The 6,775-nt window shown below is 53.3% G+C and overlaps 1 pseudogene; it reads left to right on the plus strand.

Moving 5' to 3' along the window:
* Positions 1-1,363: 1,363 nt before the first annotated feature.
* LOC139248348 (U2 spliceosomal RNA) lies at positions 1,364-1,568 on the plus strand (annotated as a pseudogene).
* Positions 1,569-6,775: the final 5,207 nt, after the last annotated feature.

The following is a 6,775-nucleotide window of genomic DNA, read 5'->3' on the forward strand; positions in this document are numbered from 1 at the left end:
GGTCTCAGCACACTGTTAGAACCACTGCATGTTTTACTATGAAAAGGGGGCGAATGGGTTTGGGGCAAAAGCCAAGAAAATGCCTTTGTAAAAGTGAGAAAATTGTTATGCTCAAACAAATTGCTTGTGTTGTATGATCCATGTAAACATTTGGTACTAGCATGTGATACGTTGTCATATGGCGTCAGGTGTGCATTGCAACAAGCTAATGATTTTGGGAAACTGCAACTGGTTGCTTATGTATCCAGGAGTCTGTCTAAGGCTGAGAGGGCCGACAGCTTGATTGAGAAAGAAGTGTTAGCGTGTGTCTATGGGGTAAAGAAAATGCATCAATACCTGTTCGGGCTAAAATTCAAATTGGAAACTGACCATAAGCCACTTATATCCCTGTTTCCGAGAGTAAAGGGATAAATACCAACGCATCGGCCCGCATCCAGAGATGGGCGCTCACGTTGTCTGCATACAACTATGCTATCCGCTACAGACCAGGCACAGAAAACTGCGCCGATGCTCTCAGTAGGCTGCCATTGCCCACCATGGAAATGGCACAGCCCGGAGATCTAGCCATGGTTATGGAAGCATTTGAGAGTGAGCAATCACCCATCACGGCCCGGCAGATCAAAACCTGGACAAGCCAGGACCCTTTATTATCTCTCGTCAAAAGCTGTGAGCTTCACGGGAGCTGGTTAAGTGTCCCAGTGGAAATGCAGGAAGAGATTAAGCCGTTCCAGTGGCGCAAAGATGAAATGACCATACAGGCAGACTGCCTTCTGTGATGCAATCGAGTAGTGGTCCCCAAGAAGGGCAAAGACACCTTCATCAATGACCTCCACAGTACCCACCCAGGCATCGTAATGATGAAAGCGATAGCCAGATCCCACATGTGGTGGCCCGGTATCGATGCGGACTTAAGAGTCCTGCGTTCACAGATGTAATACATGATCGCAGTTAAGCAATGTACTCAGGGAGGCGCCGCTAAGTTTCTGGTCTTGGCCCACCAAACAATGGTCTAGGGTATACGTCGACTATACAGGCCCATTCTTGGGTAAAATGTTCCTTGTGGTTGTAGACGCGTATTCCAAGTGGATTGAATGTGAGATAATGTCGGCTAGCACGTCAGCTGCCACGACTGAAAGCCTGCGGGCCATGTTTGCCACACACTGCTTACCCGATGTCCTGGTGAGCAACAATAGACCATGTTTTACCAGTGCTGAGTTCAAAGAATTCTTGACCCGCAACAGGATCAAACATGTTACAACTGCCCTGTTTAAACCAGTGTCGAATGGTCAGGCAGAGAGAGCAGTGCAAACCATCAAGCAAGGCTTGAAGAGGGTAACTGAAGGCTCACTGCAGACTCGCCTATCCAGAGTCTCGGCCTTTTGGCTAAGATCATGCGTAACTGACCTGACAGGGGAGTAACCACCATAACCCCAAGGTGGTTCTCCCTGGATCAGGAAGGTGGTTCTCCTATGCTTTTTTGGAAATAGGAGGTGGGTGGGGGGCCTGACCCATCCAACTCCATGGCACGAACCTGGTATTGCAGTACTTCCAGGAACGGTGCAGTGGCTCTAGGCCTTTTGGCTAAGAGCATTGGCGCAGAGTGATCCTTGAATGGGCCCAAGGTGACCTCTGGCGTTTGTGATCTGACAAAGAATTGGAAAGATTGGCTACGAAGAAAAAAATAAATCAGACCCCTCTCACTCACTGGGATCCCACCTGCTGAACTGCTCATGAAAAGAACACTTAAGACAAGGCTCTCATTAGTTCACCCTGATCTGCATGAACAGGTAGAGAGCAGGCGGCTTCAACAAAGTGCATACCATGATAGCGCAAATGTGTCACACGAGATTCAAATCAATGATCCTGTATTTGTATTGGATTATGGACAAGGTCCTAAGTGGCTTCCCGGCACTGTCGTGGCCAAAGAGGGGAGCAGGGTGTTTTGGGTCAAACTTTCAAATGGACTCATTCACCGGAAACACTTGGACCAAATCAAACTTAAATTTAAGGTCTATCCTGAGCAACCCACCTTGGACCCTACCTTTTTTGATCCCCCAACATACACACCAGTGATAACCGACACCAGGGTTGACCACGAAGCAGAAGCATCATCCACAGCAGTCCAGCAGGGCCCAACACACCAGGCAGCCCAGAAAGGCCCCAACACACCAGGCAGCCCAGAAAGGCCCCAACACACCAGGCAGCCCAGAAAGGCCCCAACACACCAGGCAGCCCAGAAAGGCCAGCTGAACAGCAGTCCAGCGAGGGCCCAACAAATGATTCAACAACACCAGCTTTCACACCGAGATGATCAATCAGGGCAAGAAGGGCCCCAGACCGACTCACATTGTAAATAGTTACACTACTGACTCTGGGGGGAATGTTGTTATTTATGTGAACTTGTATTTACTCTGTACAGCCACCAGAGGGCTCATCCCCTGGAGTCCCAAGGGATCCCATAATCCCTTGGGAGCACATGTATTTAAGGAGGCTTCACAGGTTGGAGAGGCACTCTGGAGACCTGCAATAAAAGACTACGGTCACACTTTACTTTCAGCTCGCAGTGTTCAGTCTGACTCTTTCTCCATACATAACAGGCTCAGTACCGGATAGCGTATCCATCAGTCGTTTACCTTCACCAATCTACGCCACTCTCTGTCTCCTCCCTTCCCCGGTGTCAGCTGTGGCTCAGTGGGCAGCAGTCTCACCTCTGAATCAGAAGGTTGTGGGTCCATAGTCCCAGTCCAGAGACTTGAGCACAAAAATCCAGGCTGACACTCCAGTGCAGTACTGAGGGAGTGCTGCACTGTCGGAGGGGCAGTACTGAGGGAGCGTCGCACTGTCAGAGCGGCAGTACTGAGGGAGCGCTGCACTGTCGGAGGCGCAGTACTGAGGGAGTGCTGCACTGTCGGAGGGGCAGTACTGAGGGAGCGTCGCACTGTCAGAGCGGCAGTACTGAGGGAGCACTGCACTGTCGGAGGCGCAGTACTGAGGGAGTGCTGCACAGTTGGAGGGTCAGTACTGAGGGAGTGCAGCACTGTCGGAAGGGCAGTACTGAGGGAGTGCAGCACTGTCGGAGGGGCAGTATTGAGGGGACTTCTTTCAGATGAGATGTTAAACCGAGGCACCGTCTGCTCTCTCAGGTGGATATAAAAGATCCCATGACACTATTTTGAAGAAGAGCAGGGGACCTATCCCCAATGATACGTCCTTACTGTACAGTATAAATGCACACGAGGCCCATACTTAAGAGAAGTTCACTCTGTACCCAGTTATCTTTATTTCAAAGACCACAAGTGTTGAAGGCGTACAGCTAGCCATTGTCTCTGTTGAATTCCCCCTTGGGTTCGACTACATGCTGGGGCATGTCCGATTGCCCTTGTCTGCCTAGAGAACTGTGTGCCGCATTAACAATGTTGACTCCCTGGTCGTTTGCCGCATTTGAGCCAAGATTTTTGTCATACATCATTCTGGTCTATTCCTCCCCTGAGATAAGTATCTGGGCTATCAGAGCCGCTGCTTCCAAGGTCACGTCTTTGGTCTCAATCAGTTTCCTGAAAACCCCAGCGTGCCCGATGCCCTCAATAAAAAAGTCTCGCAGTATCTCCGCCCTGCATGAATCCAGGAACTTACATAGGCTCGCCAGTCGCCGGAGGTCTGCCACAAAGTCTGGAACGCTTTGCCCGTCTCGCCGCCGGTGCGTGTAAAACCGGTGTCTCGCCATTTGCTGCTCGCCGGTTTAAGGTGTTCCCCGATCAGCTTACTGAGCTTTTCGAACGTCTTGTCAACCGGCTTCTCTGGCGCTAGAAGGTCCTTCATCAGGGAGTACGTTCCGAATCCACAAACCGTCAGGAGATGAGCCCTGCGTTTGTCGGCCGCATTCTGTCCCAACCATCCCTTAGTGACAAAACTTAGCTGTAGTCTCTCAATAAAGTCGTCCCAATCATCACCAACACAGTATCTCTCTTCTGTGCTGCTAGTGGCCATGCTCGCGTGGTTTAAATCCCAGTTTCTCGTCGCCAATGATATGTCCTTATTATACAGTACAAATGCACACGAGGTCCATACTTGAGAGAAAGTCACTCTGTGACCAGTAACCTTTATTATTCAGGCCTCAAGTGATGTAAGGTGGGTGGAGCTTCCCCTTTTATACCTGAAAGACCAGGTTAGGAGTGTCTCCCACAAGTTCACCCCCTTGTGGTCAATGTTCTCAAGGTGTACAACTTAGGTCAGTTTATACATGGGTTACAATGATAGTTGAATACATGACACTGTGCTCAAGTCTCTAGACTGGGACTATGGACCTACAACCTTCTGATTCAGAGGCGAGAGTGCTGCCCACTGAGCCACAGCTGACACTGAGGAAGGGAGGAGACAGAGAGTGGAGTAGATTGGTGAAGGTAAACGACTGATGGACATGCTATCTGGTATTGAGCCCACACACACACACACACACACAAAGCAGCAAAGGCCCAGGCTCTATCCCCGGCCTGTGCTGTGTTAGCCTGATCTCACTGGGTTTGGGCAGGGTGGGGGAGGGGAGAGTGGTTCCTTTCAGTCGAATTCTATCCTCCCTTATCTCAAACTAACGGCCTGCTGTTTGATGAGGTAATTGAGCCCCGGGCCCTCCTGGCTGAAGACTAATCCCTTGGCCTAGAAGAGAAGCGGCCCTTTGTGTGGAGGTGATGAATGTTGAACCGCTCAGAGAAGAATCCTGGCTCGGAGCTGACTGGGGCCGCCCAGCCCTGGGTTCCTCCCTCAATCTAATGTCAGGCTCCCAGTGTGAGGCCGGGCTTATCAGCAGTTTTCATCAGGAGCCGCTAGGCCCCTGACAGCAGTGGCTACTCACCTTTGCCCTCTGCATTGTCAGGCAAGGAGAGGGCCTAATGGGCCTGTTTGATGTCAGGAACTCTTCGAAATGGAGCCCGAGGCCAAGAGAGGCCCCTCCCCCACACAGTCTGCTCCGCAACCCTTCTTTCAGATTTCATACATGCCTCTCCCCTCGGGTTCTCACCTATCCCCGTGGACTCTCCCCTCGGGTTCTCTCTCCCGTTCCCCCCGGACTCTCCCCTCGGGTTCTTTCTCCCGCTCCCCCCGGACTCTCCACTCAGGTTCTCTCGCCTCCCCCCCAGACTCTCGCCTTGGGTTCTCCCCACCCCCCATCCCGTGGACTCTCCCCTCGGCTTCTCTCCCCTCTCCCCCCCCTCTCCCCGGACTCTCCACTTGGGTTCTCCCCTCTCCCCCCCCCTCTCCCCGGACTCACCCCTTGGCTTTACTCCCCTCTCCCCCCTCCCCCTGGACTCTCCACTCGGGTTCTCCCCCCTCCCCCCGGACTCTCCCCTCGGGTTCTCTCTGCCCTCCCCAGAATATCCCCTCGGGTTCTCTCCCCTCCCCACGGACTCTCCACTCGGGTTCTCTCCCCTCTCCCCCCTACCCCCGGACTCACCCCTTGGCTTTACTCCCCTCTCCCCCCTCCCCCCGGACTCTCCACTCGGGTTCTCTCCCCTCCCCCTGGACTCTCCCCTTGGGTTCTCTCCCCTCCCCCTGGACTCTCCCCTTGGGTTCTCTCCCCTCCCCCGGACTCTCCCCTCAGATTCTCTCCCCTCCCCCTGGACTCTCCCCTTGGGTTCTCTCCCCTCCCCCTGGACTCTCCCCTCGGGTTCTCTCCCCTCCCCCAGGACTCTCCCCTCAGATTCTCTCCCCTCCCCCTGGACTCTCCCCTCGGGTTCTCTCCCCTCCCCCTGGACTCTCCCCTTGGGTTCTCTCCCCTCCCCCTGGACTCTGCCTCGGGTTCTCTCTGCCCTCCCCAGAATATCCATTCAGGTTCTCTCCCCTCCCCCCCGCACTCTCCCCTCGGGTTCTCTCTCACCCCTCCCCCGGTCTCTCCCCTCGGCTTCTCTCTTTCCTCCCGCCGGACTCTCCCCTCGGGTTCCCTCCACCTGGACTCTCCCCTTGGGATCTCCCCCCTCTCCCCAGACTCTCGCTGAGGCTGGTTACCTGCGCACTGATTCTGGCCTCCCCTGAGGAAAGACAGCCTTGCCTTAGAGGGAGCGCACCCAAGGTTCACTTGGACGGGGTTATTGTCCTCTGAGGAGAGATTGAGTAGACTACAACAACAACCTGTATTTATATAGCATCTTTAACGTAGTGAAAGGTCCCAAGGTGCTTCGCAGGAGTATTATACGATAAAAAATTGGCACTGAGCCACATACGTAGAAATTAGCGCAGGTGACCAAAAGCTTTGTCAGAGGTAGGTTTTACGAAGTGGCTTGAAGAAGGAAAGAGCGATAGAGAGGCGGAGAGGTTTAGGAAGGGAAATTCAGAGCTTGGGGCCCAGGCAACAGAAGGCACGGCCACCAATGGTGGAGTGATTATAGTCAGGGATGCTCAGGAGGGCAGAATTAGAGGAGCGCAGATATCTCGGAATTGGGGGGGAGACGGTTATGGGGCTGGAGGAGATTGCAGAGACAGCGAGGGGTGAGGGCCATGGAGGGATTTGAAAACAATGATGAGAAATTTGAAATCGAGGCGTTGCTTAATGGGATGATGGGTGAGCGGGACTTGGTGCGAGTTAGGGCACGGGGCAGCCGAGTTTGGGAACACCTCTAGTTTACGTAGTGTGGAATGTGGGAGGTCAGCCAGGAGTGTGTTGGAATAGTCTGGAGGTAACAGAGGCATGGATGAGGGTTTTAGCAGCAGATGAGCTGAGGTAGGGGCGGAGACGGGCGATGTTACGGAGGTGGTAATAACCGGGTTATGCTGTGGTCGAAAGCTC

Source organism: Pristiophorus japonicus, unplaced genomic scaffold (assembly GCF_044704955.1).
Source record: "Pristiophorus japonicus isolate sPriJap1 unplaced genomic scaffold, sPriJap1.hap1 HAP1_SCAFFOLD_29, whole genome shotgun sequence".
Lineage (NCBI taxonomy): Eukaryota > Metazoa > Chordata > Chondrichthyes > Pristiophoridae > Pristiophorus > Pristiophorus japonicus.